Here is a 20,434-nt window from a genome sequence, read left to right on the forward strand (position 1 = left end):
TAAGTCAGAAAGAGAAAAACAAATACCCTATGCTAATACATGTATATGGAATCTAAGAAAAAAAAAAGGGTCATGAAGAACCTAGGGGTAAGACGGGAATAAAGACACAGACCTACTAGAGAATGGACTTGAGGATATGGGGAGGGGGAAGGGTAAGCTGTGACAAAGTGAGAGAGTGGCATGGACATATATACACTACCAAACGTAAAATAGATAGCTAGTGGGAAGCAGCCGCATAGCACAGGGAGATCAGCTTGGTGGTTTGTGACCACCTAGAGGGGTGGGATAGGGAGGGTGGGAGGGAGGAAGACACAAGAAGGAAGAGATATGGGAACATATGTATATGTATAACAGATTCACTTTGTTATAAAGCAGAAATTAACACACCATTGTAAAGCAATTATACTCCAATAAAGATGTTAAAAAAAATGATGGATTTTCTATTTTTCCTTTAGGTTCTATCAATTATTTTGCAACATACGTATTTATTGAAGTATAGTTGACTTATAATATTATACTAGATACAGGTATACAACATAGTGATTCAATATTTTTATAGATTATACACCATATAAAGTTATTATAAAATATTGGCTATGTTTCCTGTGCTGTACATTACATCCTTGTAACTTATTTATTTTATACCCAGTAGTTTGTACCTTTTAATCCCCTTCACTTATTTTGGCCCTCACTCCACACCTACCCATCTGGTAACCACTAGTTTTCTGTATCTGTGAGTCTGTTCCTGTTTTGTTATGTTTGTTTGTTGTTGTTGTTGCTTTTTGCGGTACACGGGCCTCTCACTGCTGTGGCCTCTCCCATTGTGGAGCACAGCCTCCAGACGCGCAGGCTTAGCGGCCATGGCTCACGGGCCCAGCCGCTCCACGGCACGTGGGATCTTCCCAGACTGGGGCACAAACCTGTGTCCCCTGCATCACCAAGCGGACTCTCAACCACTGAGCCACCAGGGAAGCCCGTTTGTTTTATTTTTTAGATTCTACATATAAGTGAAAATATACAGTATTCATCTTTCTCTATCTTACTTATTTCACGAAACATAATAACCTCCAGGTCCATTCATGTTGTCGCAAATGGCAAATTTTTATTCTTTTTTATGGCTGAGTAATATTTCATTGTATAAATACCACATCTTCTTTATTCATTTATCTGTTGATGGACACTTAGCTTGCGTCTATATCTTGACTATTGTAAATAATGCTGCCAGGAACATAGGGTGTGTATAGCTTTTCGAATTAGTGTTTTCACTTTCTTTAGATAAATACCCAGGAGTGGAATTACTGGATTATATGGTCGTTCTGTTTTTAATTTTTCGAGGGAACTCCATACTGTTTTCCATAGTGGCTACACCAAATTATATTCCTGCCAACAGTGTGCTAGGGTTCCTTTTTCTCCAGATCCTTGTCAACACTCATTATTTTTTAAAATTTTATTTTTATTGCTTTTTTTGCGGTTTGCGGGCCTCTCACTGTTGTGGCCTCTCCCGCTGCGGAGCACAGGCTCCAGACGCGCAGGCTCAGTGGCCATGGCCCACGGGCCTAGCCACTCCATGGCATGTGGGATCCTCCCGGACCGGGGCACGAACCCGTGTCCCCTGCATCGGCAGGCGGACTCTCAACCACTGTGCCACCAGGGAAGCCCAACCCTCGTTATTTCTTGTCTTTTTGACAAGAGCCATTCTGACTGTGAGGTGATACCTCATTGTGGTTTTGATTTGCATTTCAAAATATGAAATTTGAAACTTGCATTTGAGGTTTGCATTTCCCTGATGATTAGCAATGTTGAGCATTTTTTATGTGCCTTTTGGCTACCTATATGTTTTAAATTACTCTTTTTATTTCATGTGCCTATTCTTTGCTTCTTTTCCTCTCCATTCATATTGTAAGTTAAAATGTATATTTTCTTTTGTCTTTTCTCCTCTATAATTTTTTAAGTTACACAGTCCTTGAAAATTGTTTCAGTAATTTCCTAGAGATGCAGAGATTCATGCCACATACATAGCATGTTAACTCATCAAAGTTAACATATATTAAAATTTTTTCTTCATAGAGAAAACAAAATTCTTGGAGTATATGAACTTGATCTATTATTGTTCTCAGGCACTTAAATTTTCTGTATTACATATTTTAAATGTCACAATGCCTTATTATTATTGTTTTTGCAGTCAACATTCATGTAGATTCACGTAATATTTTACACTTTCACTCAGAAAAGAATACCTTGTTGGTATTTTTAAAATATCACTCTGTAGATTTCCTTCTCTGTCTGTTTTCATAATTTCTGTTGAGAAGTCTGTTGCCAGACTTAGTCTTGGTTATTTGAAGGTACTGCATGTTATTCCCATTAATACTTAAAAGTTTTTTTCTTTTTATTTGGTTTTCAAAGAATTTCAGAAACTTTTCAAAAATATGATCTGCCTATAATTATTTGATTATTATTTGCTTAATTTTTTTTTTCCCTGCAGCTCTTTGAATTTGTGGCTTGATGTCTTTTGTCAGTTTTGGGAAATTCGCAGCCAATCTTTTTTTCTGCCCTTTTCTCTCTGTTCTTTCAGTTCTTCGATAACATGTAAACTCTTTTCATCCCCAAAGTAGCTTACACCCTACTTTTACTCTTTTCTCCTCTATTATTTGGTTTGGCCATTTTACTTTTTACTGTATTATTGGTAAGTGATTTTCTCCTTAGCTTTATATAATCTGCTGTTGAACACATTCATTGTTTTTAGACTCAATAATTGATAATTTCTCATTATATGAATTCTCTTTGTATTTTTTGTAGTTTATTGTTCTATGCCAAAGTTTTTGATCTTTTATCTCCTTAAACATATGATGCAGAGTTATTTTAAAGTTCATGATAATTCCATTACCTGAATCCTGTGTAGATTTATTTGTATTCTCTGTTGCTTCCTTGATTTTGTCATAGTATCATCTGCTAATAGTGACTTTTTAAAACATTCAGTGATGTATATTGTGAATAAGAAATTGTCAAAATAATTTGCACCCTAAAAGGATGTACTCTTTCTCCAGAGAGGTTTTAACTTTGCTTTGAATGGACGGTAGGGTCATGAGGAATCATTGATCTTATGAAGGCTGATGTATCTCTAGCTCACCCTTCTCTTATTGGATAGCCTTTGTGATTAACCAAGGTTTTCTCTACTTGGAAAGTCCTTCATTCTTTTTTTGTACACCTAAACTTTTTTGTACACCTAAACTTTTGTACACCTAAACTCTGTCAAAAGCCTTGCTGATCTTTTCAGCCTCTTAGGCTTTTCTAAAATCAACAGCAATTTCTGTGATAAATATGGACTTTAGGGCTTCCCTGGTGGTGCAGTGGTTGAGAGTCCACCTGCCGATGCAGGGGACGTGGGTTCATTCCCCGGTCTGGGAAGATCCCACATGCCACGGAGCAGCTGGGCCTGTGAGCCATGGCTACTGAGCCTGTGTGTCCGGACCCTGTGCTCCGCAACGGGAGAGGCCACAACAGTGAGAGGCCCACATACTGCAAAAAAAAAAAAAAAAATACGGACTTTAATTTGGGTTCATCTCAGTGAGTTTCTTACCCTGGACTTCCAGTCTTTAATTTTTTTATTGCCTCATTGATTCTTTGATGCCTTCACACATAATTTTATAATTTTTTTCTTGCAGTTTTTCTAATTGTTCTCAATTAGAGGGTTGTTTTCAGGGGTGATGTTGGCCATTTCCCAAACCAGAGTTCTTATTTCTTCTTTTTGTATAGTAGTAATTCTACAAAATTATTTATTAAACAAATGGATAAAAATGTAATTTTAACATTCTTATAGTTAAAACTGTTAGATACAGGTGTTCTGTGACCCATGAAAGTTTTCATCAAACCTTCACTGTTATTCAAACTTCTGACTTATGTCCACTTAATTTTATGACTGTGCTTAAAACTGAATGAATTAAAAAAATTTTTTTTTAAACTGAGCTGAAGGTTACTTTGAACATCAGTAAGTCTCTCCATTTTATAGGTCTTATAACTGCAGTTTAGAACATTGGCATCAGCAACAGCATCAGTTATGCTGAATGCAAAATACAGGATTATACCTGTCTATAGTCTATATAGTAAAACTTTAGGTCAAGAACCATACTTATCCTGTATACTTATATTATTGAGTATGAACATATATTTCAAGGATGCTTTAGTTCTGGGGCCAGTAGGACTACAGGAGGGTTTTATTGCCAGTGTCTAACAAATATCCCCAATAGTTTCTTCCATGACTTATTTGCGCACAGATTCCTTGTCATGTAGAAGGAAATGGTTCCCCTTGGTAAAGCAAAACATATTGGGTTAACCATTGCATATAATCAGGAGACCAACACTGAGAGATAAGGTCGGAGTAATTTCAGTATTTGCCTGTGACAAGAACCAGATCAAATGAGGAGAGAGAAAATATTGCTCAGTAGTCTAATCTTTTATATTTAATACTTTAAAATGTCTAATTCAGATCCACATGAAGAACTTGAAAATAAGAATCTCAGAAAAACTGTGTCACTTCAGACATAGAATAGAAGATAGAGATGAAGTCGTTGTTATAGATAATGCATTTACACATCATTTCAAGAGAATTTATTTTTTAAACAAAGTCCTAGTTCTAGACTCCAGACACTTTATTGTCATCTAACAATGTAATGGAAATCTAATATATTTTACTGTTTTCTACATTTTACTATCATATATTATCTGCTGAATTTTATGTAGTCTGTAACATTTTATATCAGATTTATCAGTTCTGGGGTATATTTATGCACTACTAAAATGTTTACCACTTTTATTTCAAAATAACCTTATTTTGAGATAGGAAACAAAATTTCCTATACCTTTAACCAAACTAATTTACCTTTTAAATCTACTCTTAGTGAGATATAGTAATTCTAGTTTAATTTAATGTTTTGGTACAAGTATTGTACATGATTTTTTTGTTTTTTGTCTTTTTGTTATTAACATGAGTCGATTTAAGGGAAAATATTAAAATTAAAAAACTGAGAAACACATGTCCTATAGGAATATCTATTTTAAAAGAACAGGTTTTCAGATAAACACAGGCAGTTGGTTTATAAGGATTCAACTAAATTCATTATCCATGGAATCAAGAAAAAAATGATACTAGTTTCTGAAAATACGAGAAACATATCTCATGTAATGTGATTTCAATATTATGTCTACTTTTTTCTCTATTGCTAATATACGTTGCTTGCAATTCACAAGCCATTATTTAATGCCATATAAATTTAATATACCCTGAAGGGAATTTGCCCTAGGGACACATTAAGAAGGCTAAATATGATTTTGAAAGCTATAAACTATGCTTTCCAATTTAGTGTTATTCAGTGAGACCTAATTTATATATTCAGCATAAGCTAGAAACAGAATAATCTGAGTTTGCCTGGTTAATGTCCGAGGCAAAGAGGACCTTCTAGCAAATTCTCTAATGTATGTCTAATTGATACTCCCATTGTTAAAATACTGACAATGTTTATTAGTATCCCTCAAGAGAAAGAAATCCTTCAGATTTCTTTCTTTGCAAATACATAAGTGTATTTGCAAAAATCATGTTGTATTTTGGATCAATGAACTTATCTCAGCCAACTCCTTCTTTCATTGGCATGATTGTCAGTACAGGTTTCTGCCTATGTTAATAATAAAAGTTTCACTGTAAGTCTAATTCAGTATCTAATTGTTCTCCTCCCACCCCTGGCTGTTAGCCAGGAATCAACTCTTTAAGCATGTGCACCATACCCCTAAGTAGTACTGTTAACACTGTGACCGACAAGTACAGTTCACTTTGATCCACATACCCCAGCTGTGTTGGTAATTGTGACAAGCAACAGAAATACAAAATGCTTCAGCTGTAGGAAAGCAGTTTAGAGACTCCAAGGCCAAAAGTACATCTCATGGATCTTGGTATATTTAGGAAAACCGTATAGCATAGCCTTGGCTGTGAAGACAGAAATGCCAACATTTGCAAGTTACTGTCTGTGTAATACCTATTACCTGTGTGATTGTTTAAGCAGCATTATTGAGATATAATTCACATACCATAAACTTTACCCATTTTAAGTGTACAATAAGTTTTGCTAAATTTACAGAGTTTTGCAAATAGCATCATTATCCCATATTTCCATCTCCTCCTAAGGATTCCTTGTGCCCATTTGGAGTCAGTTTCAGTTCCCACTCCCACCATCAGGCAAATAAGAATCTGCTTTCTATCTCTATAGATTTTCCTTTTCTAGACATTTCCTAAATATGGAAACATTTCCTATAAAGGGAAACATATAATATATGGTCTTTTGTGTCTGGCTTTTTTCACATAGCATAACACTTCTGAGGTTCATGTGTATGTTTTGCGTGTAGCAGTAGTTCATTCATTTTTATTGCTAAGTAGTATTCTACTGCATGAATATACTACATTTTATTTATTCATCAGTAGAGGGACATTTTGATTGTTTTTCCTTTTTGACTATTATTAATAATGCTACTGGAAACATTAATTTACAAGTCTTTGTGTAGACATATTTTTTATTTACCTTGAGTAGTTGCCTAGAAGTAGAATTGATGGGTTATATGGGAAATTTATGTTTGAAATTTTAAGAAACAACAAAACTGTTTTCCAACACTATTTTAATTCCCACTAGAAATTTTCTCTGTGTTCTTTCTAAAACTTCTTATTGTCTATTAAAAAATTTTAATTATAGCCATTCTAGTGGGTATAAAGTGGAATCACATTGTGGTATTAATTTACCTTTCCCTAATCACTAATGACGTTGACTGTCTTTTATGTGCTTCTTAATCATTAATCTATCTTTTTTGGGGGTAAAATGTCAATTCTACACTTTTCTTCATTTTTAATCAGGTTTTTATATTCCTTGGTTTTAAGAATTCTTTATAGTTTTGATACAAGTCTTTTATGAGATATTTGTTTTGCAAATAATTTCTGCTAATCTGATGCCTGTTTTTAAGTTTTCGTAATGGTGTTTTTTAAAACATAAAGGTTTTAAATTTTGATAAGGTCCAATTTATCCATTTTTTCATTTATGAATGGTGTTTCTCATGTTGCATCTAAGAGAGTTTTGCACGAACCTGGTTATAGATATCTTCTCCTATGTATTATTTTAAATTTTTGTAGTATTTAAAAAATTTTGTACTTTTAGCTCTTTGATTTAGGCTTTGATACATTTAGGTTAACTTGCCATGTGACTCCCTCCATCTTCAAAGCCAACAACAAAGACTCTCTCTTTTTTTTTTTAATTGGGGTATAGTTGTTTTACCACATTGTATTAGTTTCTACTGTACAGCAAAGTGAAGTAGAGTTCCCTGTGCTATACAGCAGGTTCTACGACTCTCTTTCAATTTGAATCTCCCTCCTGTGTTTTAAGTCTTTTTCTCCAGGAAGAACCTTATCTATTTTTAGGATTCATCTGATTAGGTCAGGCCCAGGAAGGATAATATTCTTTTTTAAAAGTCATTTGTGCCATATAATACAACCTAATCATATTCTGTCGTATACCTCCCACTTTCAACAGAAGAGGGCTATACAAGGACGTGAATCACAGGGAGTAGTTGTAGAATTCTGCGCAATTCTTCTATTGACATGTCTGTTATGGCATAATATATTGAGGGAAAAACATGTATGTTAATTACTCTTTCACTTGCCATTCTCAGGGAGATTTTAAAGAGTTAAATCAAGAGGAACAAAACAAAAACAGAACTTTTTACTTCATCTTCAGTTTGTATATTAAAATATTCTCAAACTATGATTCTTATGTTGAAATGTTCTTAAGTGCAAAGTTTTAAACCCCTAATCTGATACATGATTGCTCAAACTAAAATAGTTATAATCACTATTTAATATTAGGAAATGTAAGTTTCAAATCTTACAATTTATTAAAGATATTTTTATTTATAATATTTACATCTCATTTTCCATTCACTAACTCATAAGGTAAAGATGAATAGAATGGGGTGACATAAAAAATATCTTTGTGATGAATAAGAATCAGTGTGGTTGGCTTCAGAGTTAATGTGTAGTTTAGACTGGCCTTTTTTCAAATTCAAGTACATGATAAATTACATTGATTGCATTTTCCTGAAGGTGCCTGTGCTTAGAACGATGGCCTCATAGGAGATGTAAAATGCTGTACTTGAATGGCTTTGAAAATAAAAATACAATTATTTGGAAACTGATATTTTGAGGTAGGTTAGAATATATTTGGTTTTAAAGGACTTAACCCACTCTAATTCTTCATTAAGAAAAATCAGTCACAGGATAAGAACATAAATTAGGTATCCCTAAATGTCATAACATTTATATATTGGATTTTATTTTTACTTCATTAAGAAACCAAATAGGACTGTAATTAAAGAAACGATAGCATATGGTGGAGAGGCTGTTCTTGGTTTTCCCAACTTTAAACACCTTTAGAAATTCTACGCTATGAAGGACAAGCCAAGTGAACTATATGCATAATTGATTAGAAACTTATCCATTTTTAGATCACAGGGAAATCTACTTTTATTTAATTTGAAATCTGTTACACAACTCTGTTTGGAATTGAATGCCCCAAAGTGTCCCATGAAATTTGAAAGGGGATGAAAGTAAATGAAGGAGCAAGGGCTTGAAAACTCCCCTAACAATATTATTTAATTTTATAGACTTATTTAGAATAGATACATCTTGAAATTTTATTTTTATAACTTCAATAATAAGTTAATCTCTCTCTTCAAAGCTGTGAATCATTAAAACTATGTAATGCCTACTGTGTGTCAGGTGCTGGGAAAAATTCTGGGCAAATTGATAGAAAAAGATTTGATTCCTGTCCTCATCAAGTAGGTTGGAAAACAAGACAAAGTAATATTTATAATATATTATGATAAATGCTTTCTTGTCTGAGAAGAGTGACTGGGGGACAAACCAACACACGATCTTGAAAGTCACTCTGATCACCCACAGATGATCAGGATTCAACTTAATTTTTCCTCTCCCATCCCAGTTTTCTGGCTTGTTTATATAGGTACAGGTTTCCTTCTAAGTATTCATGTATTTTATAAATATGGACATAAAAATCTCTCCCTGAAGTCCATACTAACTTTTATTTAGGTCAGTATTCTAATATCATGAAACAGTAGAAGAATGAGATATCTTTGATGGTCAACATTTCTTTTTTTCCCTCAGGATTGAGCCAGTGCCAAGTGTACAGCATTTGAAAAGTTTGTTTGTATGTTTGGTGTGGGATGGATTGATGTAGTGTGTGGTATGTTGTAATGGTAAGTGTGGGGTGGTGTGTTGGAAGTGGCATGGTGTATCGTATGGTTGGGTAATGTGGTCTGTTGGGGATGGTAGATGTGGGGTGTGTAGTGTAGTGTAGTATAGTGTGTGCTATGCTCTGTGGTACAGTGTGAATGGTTAGGGTGATAGGGGTATGGGGTGTGCATGCGTGTGTGTGTGTGTGTGTGTGTGTGTGCGTGCTGTGGGGTATGGTGTTCAGGGTGGCATGTGATACAGTAGGAGTTATAGATGTGCTGTGTAGATGGTGTGTTCTGAGATGTGGCACGTCATACACAATGTGCTGTATTGGAGATGGTAGGTCTGGGAGTGTGGGGTGTGGTATAATACGATGCTGTATTTTACGCTACTTTTTTGAAGTTCTATGTTCCTTAAGTCCTGCAAACATTGAAGGAAATACAAGTTCCTGCAAATTAACAAGGAACCCAGGTTACACTCATATGGTATTTGCTATGTGAACTTGCTAAGTTGCAATATATCTTTCCTGTGATGGATGCAGCAGCACATACATAAGGAAGACTTGTTGGACACAAGGCGGGGAGCTGGATGTTCCTAAGATGAATAAGACAAATTGAGTAAGCATCCTCCAAGACCTCTGGTCTAGGAAGACTATAAATGTGTCACCAGTGTGTAACTCTTATTATTTTGACAGCAAGCATGAGGTTTCCATTTAGGGAAGGAAATATTCTGAGGGAAATATCCCGGTAGACAACTTGAGCTAGGAGGTGAAATGACAGGGCATGAGTGTCCACAATACCCAGTCACCATCAAGAGCTACTCAGTACGAGGGAATCAGATGACTTTTTGGTTCTTTTATCTTTTTCTTTCTGATTGGAAAGTGGGGTGATAAAAATGAAAGTAGAGACAAGGAGAAAAGGGACCTGGTGAGCTTATTTTATGTGAAGACTGGCGGGGGAGGGGGAATGAGATGAAGGGAAGCTAGCAAACATTTTAAGAGGTTTTTCATGTTTAAAACCAAATCATGTACAGTCCTGTAATGTAAACACACCCTTCAAACATTGCCTCTCTCTTTAAAACTACCATTGAGTTTAGTAACCTCAGAATGATGTGTGAAAAGGGACCTGCAGAGAGTGATGTGAACAGAGATAGATTCCAGAAAAGTTCAGTGGAGCCTCAGGCAGAGAGGACCCAAGAATAAAGTTTTTACTGTCTGTGTAGACATTGGAGAAGGTTCTGTTGTACCCCGAGATGTAGTTGTACTACATCTTGTACTAATTTCAAGAGACAGGGGAGAGCCAGGTGAACTCTCTATGTATGAGGCCTGTTCTTCAAATTATAAGGGTGGAATAAACAAGCAGATGCCAGAGAGTGTAATTTCTCATTTCAGCTTGTTACTGACCTGGGTTCTTGGCCTCTTTAATTTATAAAAATTGATAACAGGACTTGTGTTGCAGCAAAAGGTAGTGAGAACAAGTAACAGGTGCCCTTGCTTGCTTCCCAAGCTTAGGTGGGGTGCTCTGCCCACCTGCTTGGTGGTGTTGCGTGCAGGGATCATTCATAGTACCCTCCTTTTGCTCCCAGCACCTCAAAAGTGGCAGTTGGCTTTTGGCCTTTTTGTATTTTATTGTTCATAATTTGCCCCAACTGGGCATGCATGCAGTTATTTTTAGTCCCTCATAGTTTCTTTATATTCTGTTGCTTGAAGAGACATTTGTGCAGGTGCAAGCCCTCCAGTAAAGCGTTCCAGATCCCAGCCTATCTCAAGCCAAGGCGTGAAGGATAAGCAAGAGGCACCATGACAGTGCTGTTATTGGCAAGAAAAACTGGGTGTCTTATTGACATAGAGGAAAAGTAAAATTGAGAAAAACTTGCGTAATTTAGGACAAGTAGGACACGAGAGAGTTAAAACTCAATTCCTTTTCATTCACTTGAAGTCATTGCTCCAACATGACTTTTCTACTCACCACTGCATGGATATCTCTCCCCTTCTCCAGTCACCTCTGTTTTCCTCTTGTTACACCCTTTCTGTTCTTCCCCTCTAGCTCCTGGCTGACCACCTATCTCCTCTGTCTCTAAATTTTCACAGTACAGCTGGTCAAAAGTTAGTGGGAAGAAACATGAATTTTAGGGACAAAGGAAAACACAAAATACTCACTCTGATGGACAGACTCTAGGGCATCCCCCATGATTCCTGCCTTTGTGTTCATGCCTTGTGTAATCCTCCCCTTGAGTGTGGGAGGGGCCTGTGACTTGCTTTTGGCCAATAGAATACGGAAAAGGTGAAGGGATTACTGCAGGTGTAATTAAGGTGTCAAATCAGTTGATTTCAAGTTGATCAGAAGGCAGGTTTTCCTGGGTGGGCCAGTCTTAATCAGATAAAAGCTCTTAAAGGAAATACTGAGCTCTCACTGAGGTGAGGAATGCTCTCTGTCTCTATCACTGTTTTGAAGAATTAAGCTTCCATATTGTGAGAGGGCCCATGGACAGGGATATGGAACAAGGAAACATGGGTGGCCTCTAGAAACTGAGAATGACCCTTGGTTGACAGTCAGAAAGAAAACAAAAGCCTCAGTCCTACAGCTGCAAGGAGATGAATAATACTAACATCTTGAGAGTGTTTGGAAGTATATCTTTCTCTATTTGAGTCTCTAATGGGAACGCAGCCCTGGATGACACCTGGACTTTAGCCTGGTGAGATTCTGAAATAGAGAACCCAGGCAAGTCGTGATTTGACTTCTGACCTATGGAAACCATGAGATAATAAATGAGTGTAGTTTTAAACTGCTAAGTTTGTTGTAGTGTGTTATGCAGTGCAGAAAGCTAATATGCTGTCCAGTTTTAACTGAATTCTGATCTAAAAGATCTTAGTGGTCTGAAATGATCAAAATACTAAATTCTGGTCAAAATATGATAGACTAGTCGCTTAAACATCAGAAAATTTATTTTCTTATAGTTCTGGAGGCTAGAAGTTCAACATCAAGGTTGTGGTCAATTTGGTCTTCAGTGAGGGCTGTCTTCCTGGCTTGCAGACAGCTGCCTTCTTGCTGTATCCTCATGTGCCCTTACCTTGGTGCATGTGTGCAGAAATTGAGTTCTCTGGTGTCTCTTCTTAGAAGGACATTAATTCAATTGAATTAGAGTCCCACCCATATGACCTTATTTAACTTTACTTTTTTACTCTAAATGCTGCCACACTGGGGCTTCAACGTGTGAATTTTGGGGGAGACATACATTCAGTCCATAACAGTACTTTCCTCACAGGATTTCATGCATTCCATAAATGATATATAACACATAAATCTATAGTACATGAAAAAATTCTTACAAAATAAGCAAAATGATGACTGGAATGATAGAAAATTTGGCAGAAGTATCACTAACAATATCTGAAAAGACCATTTGATGTCCCACTAATAAATGTAGATGAAAACCATGACATTGATTTTGCCTATAAATATGCAAAGATTAAAGTAAAAATTCTCAGTCATGACAAATGTTGCTGATTTCACAATTTTCAAAAATTTAAATGCACATGCAATGTAAGCATATAGAAAGATGTCTGTTATAACATTGTTAGTGGTAGCAATACATTGAACTCAACTGTTCCATTAAGAGGGCAGTAGTTAAATAAATTACTATGGATATCACTCTAACAATTTGAAAAAAGCAGGTAGACCTATTGCATTGAATTTAAAATAAAGCCATTGTAAAATGCTGGAGAGGGTGTGGAGAAAGGGGAACCGTCTTGTACTGTTGATGGGAATGTCAATTGATACAGCCACTATGGAGAACAGTATGGAGGTTCCTTAAAAAACTAAAAATAGAACTACCATACAACCAAGCAATCCAACTACTGGGCATACCCCGAGAAACCAAAATTCAAAAAGAGTCATGTACTACAATGTTCATTGCAGCACTATTTACAATAGCCAGGACATGGAAGCAACCTAAATGTCCATCGACAGATGAATGGATAAAGAAGATGTGGCACATATATACAATGGAATATGACTCAGCCATAAAAAGAAACAAAATTGAGTTATTTGTAGTGAGGTGGACGGACCTAGAGACTGTCATACAGAGTGAAGTAAGTCAGAAAGAGAAAAACAAATACTGTATGCTAACACATATATATGGAATCTGAAAAAAAATAGAAAAGATTCTGACGAACCTAGGGGCAGGACAGGAATAAAGACGCAGATGTAGAGAATGGACTTGAGGACATGGGGAGGGGGAAGGGTAAGCTGGGACGAAGTGAGAGAGTAGCATGGACATATATACTCTACTAAATGTAAAATAGCGAGTGGGAATCAGCTGCATAGCACAGGGAGATCAACTCGGTGCATTGTGACAACCTAGAGGGGTGGGATAGGGAGAGTGGGAGGGAGATGCAAGAGGGAGGGGATATGGGGATATACGTATGCGTATGGCTGATTCACTTTGTTGTACAGCAGAAACTCACACAACATTGTGAAGCAATTATACTCCAATAAAGATGTTAAAAAAATAAATAAAATAAGGCCATTGTATAGTGTTAAGTGAGAAAAAAGTTAGTTGCAATTTATTTCTTGTAGTTCATTACTATGATAGCTTTTTTACAAGTATACTTAGCATTTTCTATACATATCACTGAAAATAGTAATGATATCTGGATATTGAGATATTTGCAGTGATTTTTATTTTTTGAAATTTTCTGTTTTGTTTGATTTTTTTGTTAATAAAATCTTTTCAGACCATAATTTTTTTAAAAAAAGTAGACTGAATTATGTTTCATTAATAACTTCTATATAATTAAAAAGAAAATATCTTTTTTATATACAATTTTATATTTTTGTCTTGTTGTCAACCAAATAAAAGGAAATTCATTCCCTTAGAACTACACTAAAGCTTGCCACTATAACTACTAGATGATTCAGCTTTTCTCTTATTCACTTAGATGCAATAGTTTTTCATCTTTAACAATATCTGTGCAGCTCGTGATTCATTCCAGTTGGTTTGGTGAGTTATGTTCTACTGCTCTCCTCTTTACAAAAGAGGAATACAAACTTTAAGAGTGGTTGCTTTGCTGAAATTAAATGTCATTTTTTTTTGCAAGTAGCCAAAAGAAAAGTCAGAATATTATTTTGGTAGTTTTGTATTTGATCCTCTTACAGAGCTGCAGTTCTCTCATGTGTAGAGAAGTTCTGTCTTTTTGATTATGCAGACAAGACCTAAACAACATTCTCTCACATCTTACTCATTATTCTTTTATTACTGCACTCCTCTATTACTTCATTAAGAAACACATTATACCATGATTATATTTAATGAACATGTTCAAATCACTATGTATGCAGTCACTGGGAATTTTATACCCAATCAGTCCTTTTTTCATTCCTTTTTCTCTAAGTTCTGTCTCTTTTTATAGGATGACATGATCCAGTGTTCATCACTACAAAACAATGTATTTATCTGGCTCAGAAGGAAAATCCTCAAAAGGCCACATGATACTGGTCCTAAGTAAAAATGATTTGTGATAAGACAGTACTCTTTAAATGATTAAGAAACTATAAGACAGCATCCTTTAAATGACTGAGGTAAACAACTCAATCCAGCAATTATAAATATAAACCTCCCTACGAAGTATGAAAACAACTCTGAGTCATTCTCTTTATAGCACTCTATCATCTTCTTCCCTCTTGATAATGAAATGGTCTCAGCTCTGTCTGGCTCCTGTCCAGGTCCTGCAGTGGACTGTATACGAAGGGCCTGCAACTTCACTTTGGGATACACAAGCTTTGTCCAGACGTCTCAGCAATAGAAATACATATGATATTTGAGATATAGCTAACAAATAAGATATCTGAAGGTGGAATTTAATCTTATGACTACAATCAATATTTATTTTCCCTGATCACTTGCACATTATTAATTATATTTTCAAGCGGTAAAATATTTGAGGCTCCTTGAAAATGAGCCCCAGTAGAATTTTTTTTTTTTTCATTATGCGGGCCTCTCACTGTTGTGGCCTCTCCCGCTGCGGAGCACAGGCTCCGGACGCGCAGGCTCAGCGGCCATGGCTCACGGGCCCAGCCGCTCCGCGGCATGTGGGATCTTCCCGGACCAGGGCACGAGCCCATGTCCCCTGCATCGGCAGGCGGACTCTCAACCACTGCACCACCAGGGAAGACCCCCAGTAGAATTTTTATTAAGTTACTGATATCCTGTCTTAGTAATGAGCCCCAATCATGAGGGAGATTGTCCGTGCATCTCTCATCTTTTTGGTTTGTTTCTTGAATGTAATTCACATTGCTACATATTTTTATAAAGTAGCCTGAGACACAAGCACATTTGCTAAAATTTTTGACATTAATGGGATTACTTTGCCTAGATTTTCATACTAAATTAAAATTGTTTTCATATTTTTCAGTAATAAAACTAAACTTTAAAAATCATTCTTTTTTTTCTGATGGCACCTAAATTGTCATAACAGTACATGTTGTTGAAATTTGTTATCTAGCTGAGTAGAAATTGATGTTGTCCTTAATTTGAATCCATCATTCCAGCTCCCATAATATTTTATAATACCAAGTCTGCTCTGAGAGCATTGATTTATCAAACCCTCCCAGAGAAGGGACGTGTGACCTTGTTCACAGTATCTTTCTTTGAGACTCTGTAAACAAAATGACATGATGTGTGCAGTAAGCCTTTCCATAAGAATATCAGTGTATAAAGTTGATTAATCAGTAATAATAGTGAAAACATAGTAGTATACATTAATAAGGTTACGGTAAATAATTTGTGAGGTTCAGAAAATGTATTTTGTGTTTCCAAAACATTTTTTTGTTGATGATGAGTTTCAAGATATTATCATCAGGAACCTTAAATTCAATATTTGTTCATTCATCCGTGTATTGATTCAGATATATACCGAGCATTTGTATTATATGTTAGACGTTATGTTCAGCCCAGTGGACTCAAAGGTAAATAGGAGATCACAGCTACTCTTAGGAGCTCACAGTACTGGGACAAACCACCAGGAAATCCGAGGGCTTTAGTGAAGTCTGGCCAAGTGCAACCATAGAAATGCATACGGGTATTAATGTAGCATTGGGAAGAAGCATGAACCAACTTGGGGCTGGTCTAGGAAGTGTTGCAGAAGAAGCCACAGATAATCTGAGACGTACAGGCTCAGTAAGAGAGTCAGCAGAAGGCATAGGGAGAATTCTTAGCCAAGGGAGGGTCACAGGGGAGAAGTAGCCTGGGGCTAGGATGAGCAAAGAGGAAAACAGGTGGGCAGTCCCATCTCCTATAATAGGAAGTGGGAGACGGGGAAGAAGAAGATGACAGTGGGGTAAAGAGGAGCACAGAATTCTGAGCATTAAGTCCTTGTTTCAGCGTGTCGCCAGAGTGTATAAAAATAGACTTTGTCCTCATAGAATAAATTACTCTTAAGAATCCCCCTTGGCTAAGACAAAATATTTTTGATACCAATATTCTAGTTACTTCCTTTTGAAAATATTTCTTTTTCTGGAGAATATTCAACCTGTGCAAGTAAGCTCAGTGGATCCAAACTTCAAATTCTCTATATGGTGCTGGTCCGCTACACACCCTCTGGGTTACTTAGTATCAGAGAAGGACTAACAAGTAGTTTCAGCAAGCGACCTACATACAAGGAATTATAAAGAATTCTCTCTGTGTGTCAGGGCAGTTGGAAGAAGGGAAATGAGGTGAAAGAGAGTTGGGAAGGCTGGAAGCAGGGGATGCCCAAGGGAGGAACAGCCATCTACCATGTTTTCCTGCTGAGAGCACAAATTGAATGAGGAGGAAGAGGGAAAAGACGTTGGCGGGGGGAGGGCATTGTTTTCCCTGAGAGAAGTGACAGTGGAATGATCAGAATCACATACGGATAGATAAAAATTCAGTTTGCAGTAATGTAGAGGAATGAATGGTGGTAAAATAGTTACATACAGTGCATAATATTTAAGGCATTTGATGGTGAAGTGAAACACTGAGACGGCTTGAGGAAGGGTGGGGGTGTGTGTGTGTATGTATGTCCGTATATTCCTTTTTTTTTCCCCCATAGAGCAGCATGTATGATTCCATTTTAGTTTAAAGGATTCTTTTTTGCGTTTTATTTCGTTCTGTTCAGGATCAGAGATAAATTAAAGCTCTAAAATACGTGTTATTACTTTGTACCCATGTAACATGTTCGTATTCAGTGTTCTTCAGATATTTAAATTCCTCTGCGTACCTTTGGTAAAGTTGTTCCGCAGCCCAGCTCCTGATTTAAAGAGGAGTTATTTCCTGTCTGCCGAGCGCTCGATGAGGCAGCTTCCAAGAGACGCAAAGTCTCCCTCTCACAGGGCTCTCTTAGATTTAGAAATAAGCCTTAGGAAAATGTTCGTGGATGTTTAGAAAAGAATTCTGAAAATGTTCTGTTGGAGACGTATTTAGGTGAGAACATGTCAAACTCTCTGATATTCAATGTAAATATCCATTTTATTTCCTCTCGTATATGAGGAATAAGAAGCGGATAAAATGGAAATAAAACATCTTACTTTGGTTCACTTTTTTCTTTTACTGTATTAACTTTAATTCTCAGTCTTTTCTGGTAAAATCATGATTTTTTTTATTACCTGTCCAATACAAAAATCACTTGGTAAATAAGATCTGAACATTCAAGTCACAGAGGAAAGCCTGAGAAAAAATAAAACAATTGTGTCTTGTTCTCTGTGGCCTTGAAGATCCCACTGATTTAATAACCCTCAAAGTACATTTAGGCTTATTGCATAACAAGCCAAATAATACTGTCTGCCAATTATTACATTAAAAGGGAACCTTGTATTAACTTAGAAATGAAGTAATTTCTTTTTTTGAGTGAGTAGAATTAAGTTGGAGGTGATTTTGATGTTATTGAGGAGGGCTTAATCACACTGTCTAGTTGTTTATCCAAAACTTTTCATGAGAATGCCTAAGGGATGTTCCCCCAACCCCCATTACTACACAATTGGGAAAATATTAGATCTTAATAGGAAGCCAGAGTGGTACATTTTCTACTAAGATCTTTTTTAAACCTGGGATTTAATTTAAGGATTTAATCTAATTTTCTCTTGAATTGCTCATTTCTTTTCACAGTGCTGAAGTGTGGGATTTCCTTTAAGGAAACCTCCCAATTTGTCAATACTGTGTGAATACATAAACCAACATTCAAATAAAAATTAAAAAGGAATTTCAGGTAACTGAGGATTTCCCTTGCCATATCAGTTATACTGAAGATAAAATTTAAGCCTGAATATAGAAGAAAACATATCCCATTTGCAAGGCTATTTAGAAAAGATAATAAGAAAAGATAATAATAATCCCTGGGACTTACTGAGCACATACCGTCTGCCAGGCATTGCTCAAATGATTTGCATTCATTATGTTATTTATTCCTCCCAGGAACCAGATAAGGTAGATACTAGTATTATCACCCAAGGCAGAGAGAGGTTAAGGAACTTAAATAAAGTCACACAGCTGGTGAGAATGGAATCCAGAATCTATACGCAAGCAGTCTGACTTCAGAGCTACAGTTGATTCTCAAAACACACCCTTGAGTAACATATTTCATTGCTCAACGACTGTTAGCAACAACAATTGGTCTTTAAATGTAATGTAGAATTTGGGAAGTCAACAAAAATGGAGAAATAGCTAATAGCCTACTAGCTGTAATATTTTATTTTGTAATATTTTACATAAACCTATCTCAAAAATTTATTTTAGCGATTCAGCTCTGTAAGGTATTTTTTCTTAGGTTTTCTTGAATATAGTAAGTATTTTTTTCTGTATTCTACTTCAGATCATCAATACAAATGCTGGACAGGTCAGCACTGTCCAGAGTCCCCTGTCATAAAATGTAAATGTCCCTCATGGTGAAAATCAATCCAGCAGCTTTGGCAAATGTAGATAAATTAAAATGCAAAGTCATTAAAGAGTATTGAGTCCACATTTCACCATTTCATCAGTTTGAATGAAAAGTTTAGTCAAATGACTTGGTGAAATCCAAATACCCACGTTTCAGGAGTGAACTTTTAAAAGGGCCAGTGGGGAACTTCTGCCAGGTCACTATAATCTGATATTCCATCTAGCCACAAGAGGATGTTTATAAGTGTAGGAAAATGAATGTGCAAGAGAAGCAAGATTTTTTTGGAAGGTTATTTTTTTCCTTTGAGAGTAGGAGAAGTGACCCTACCCAACTTTCTGCTATAAACCCTAAGATTGTTAAAGGAAATGTTTTTATCAGTCAGGGACAAACTGCAGATGATGGGGCTTTCAAGAAGTACACAGACTGTATTTTGCATAGTATCAGAAAAAAAATAGTGTATTTTGTGTTGGAGAGACCTCCTCAAAGAACCAGTTGGTACATGCAATGTCCTTTAAATACATGATTCACAGTAGATTTCAGGAGCTGAGCAAAGAAGCAAGAGAAGTAAAGTCTACAGGGGAGGATGCAGAAAATGTAGGAAAGGGGAGGTGCAGAAAAGGCACAGTTCCAAATCAGTGAAAGCTGAAGCACAAGAACAAGTGTTTGTGTAAATGGCATATGGAGTCAGCTAAGATGCCAGCAGGGTAAGAATGCTGACCTAGCTAGACTGAGTAAGGGATTCTTGCAGCTCCTAAACAAAATTCCCATCAGAATCATAGACCTGTAAATTGTACTTTTCATTTCATTAGTGCATTTGTTTAGAAGTTTACCTAGAGTGTCATTAAGTAATTCTTTTTTTTAAAAAAATAAATTTATTTATTTTTTATTTTTATTTTTGGCTGCATTGGGTCTCCGTTGCTGTGTGCGGGCTTTCTCTGGTTGTGGCGAGCGGGGCCTACTCTTCGTTGCGGTGCACGGGCTTCTCATTGTGGTGGCTTCTCTTGTTGCGGAGCACAGGCTCTAGATGTGCGGGCTTCAGTAGCTGTGGCACGCAAGCTCTAGAGCGCGGGCTCAGTAGTTGTGGTTCGTGGGCTCTAGAGCGCAGGCTCACTAGTTATGGCACACGGGCGTAGTTGCTTAGTGACATGTGGGATCTTCCCAGACCAGGGCTCAAACCCGTGCCCCCTACGTTGGCAGGCGGATTCTCAACCACTGTGCCACCAGGGAAGCCCATCGTTAAGTAATTCTTTAAAACAATGATCTTCACT

The sequence above is a fragment of the Grampus griseus genome (genome assembly GCF_964374135.1).
Source record: "Grampus griseus genome assembly, chromosome: 19".
Classification (NCBI taxonomy): domain Eukaryota; kingdom Metazoa; phylum Chordata; class Mammalia; order Artiodactyla; family Delphinidae; genus Grampus; species Grampus griseus.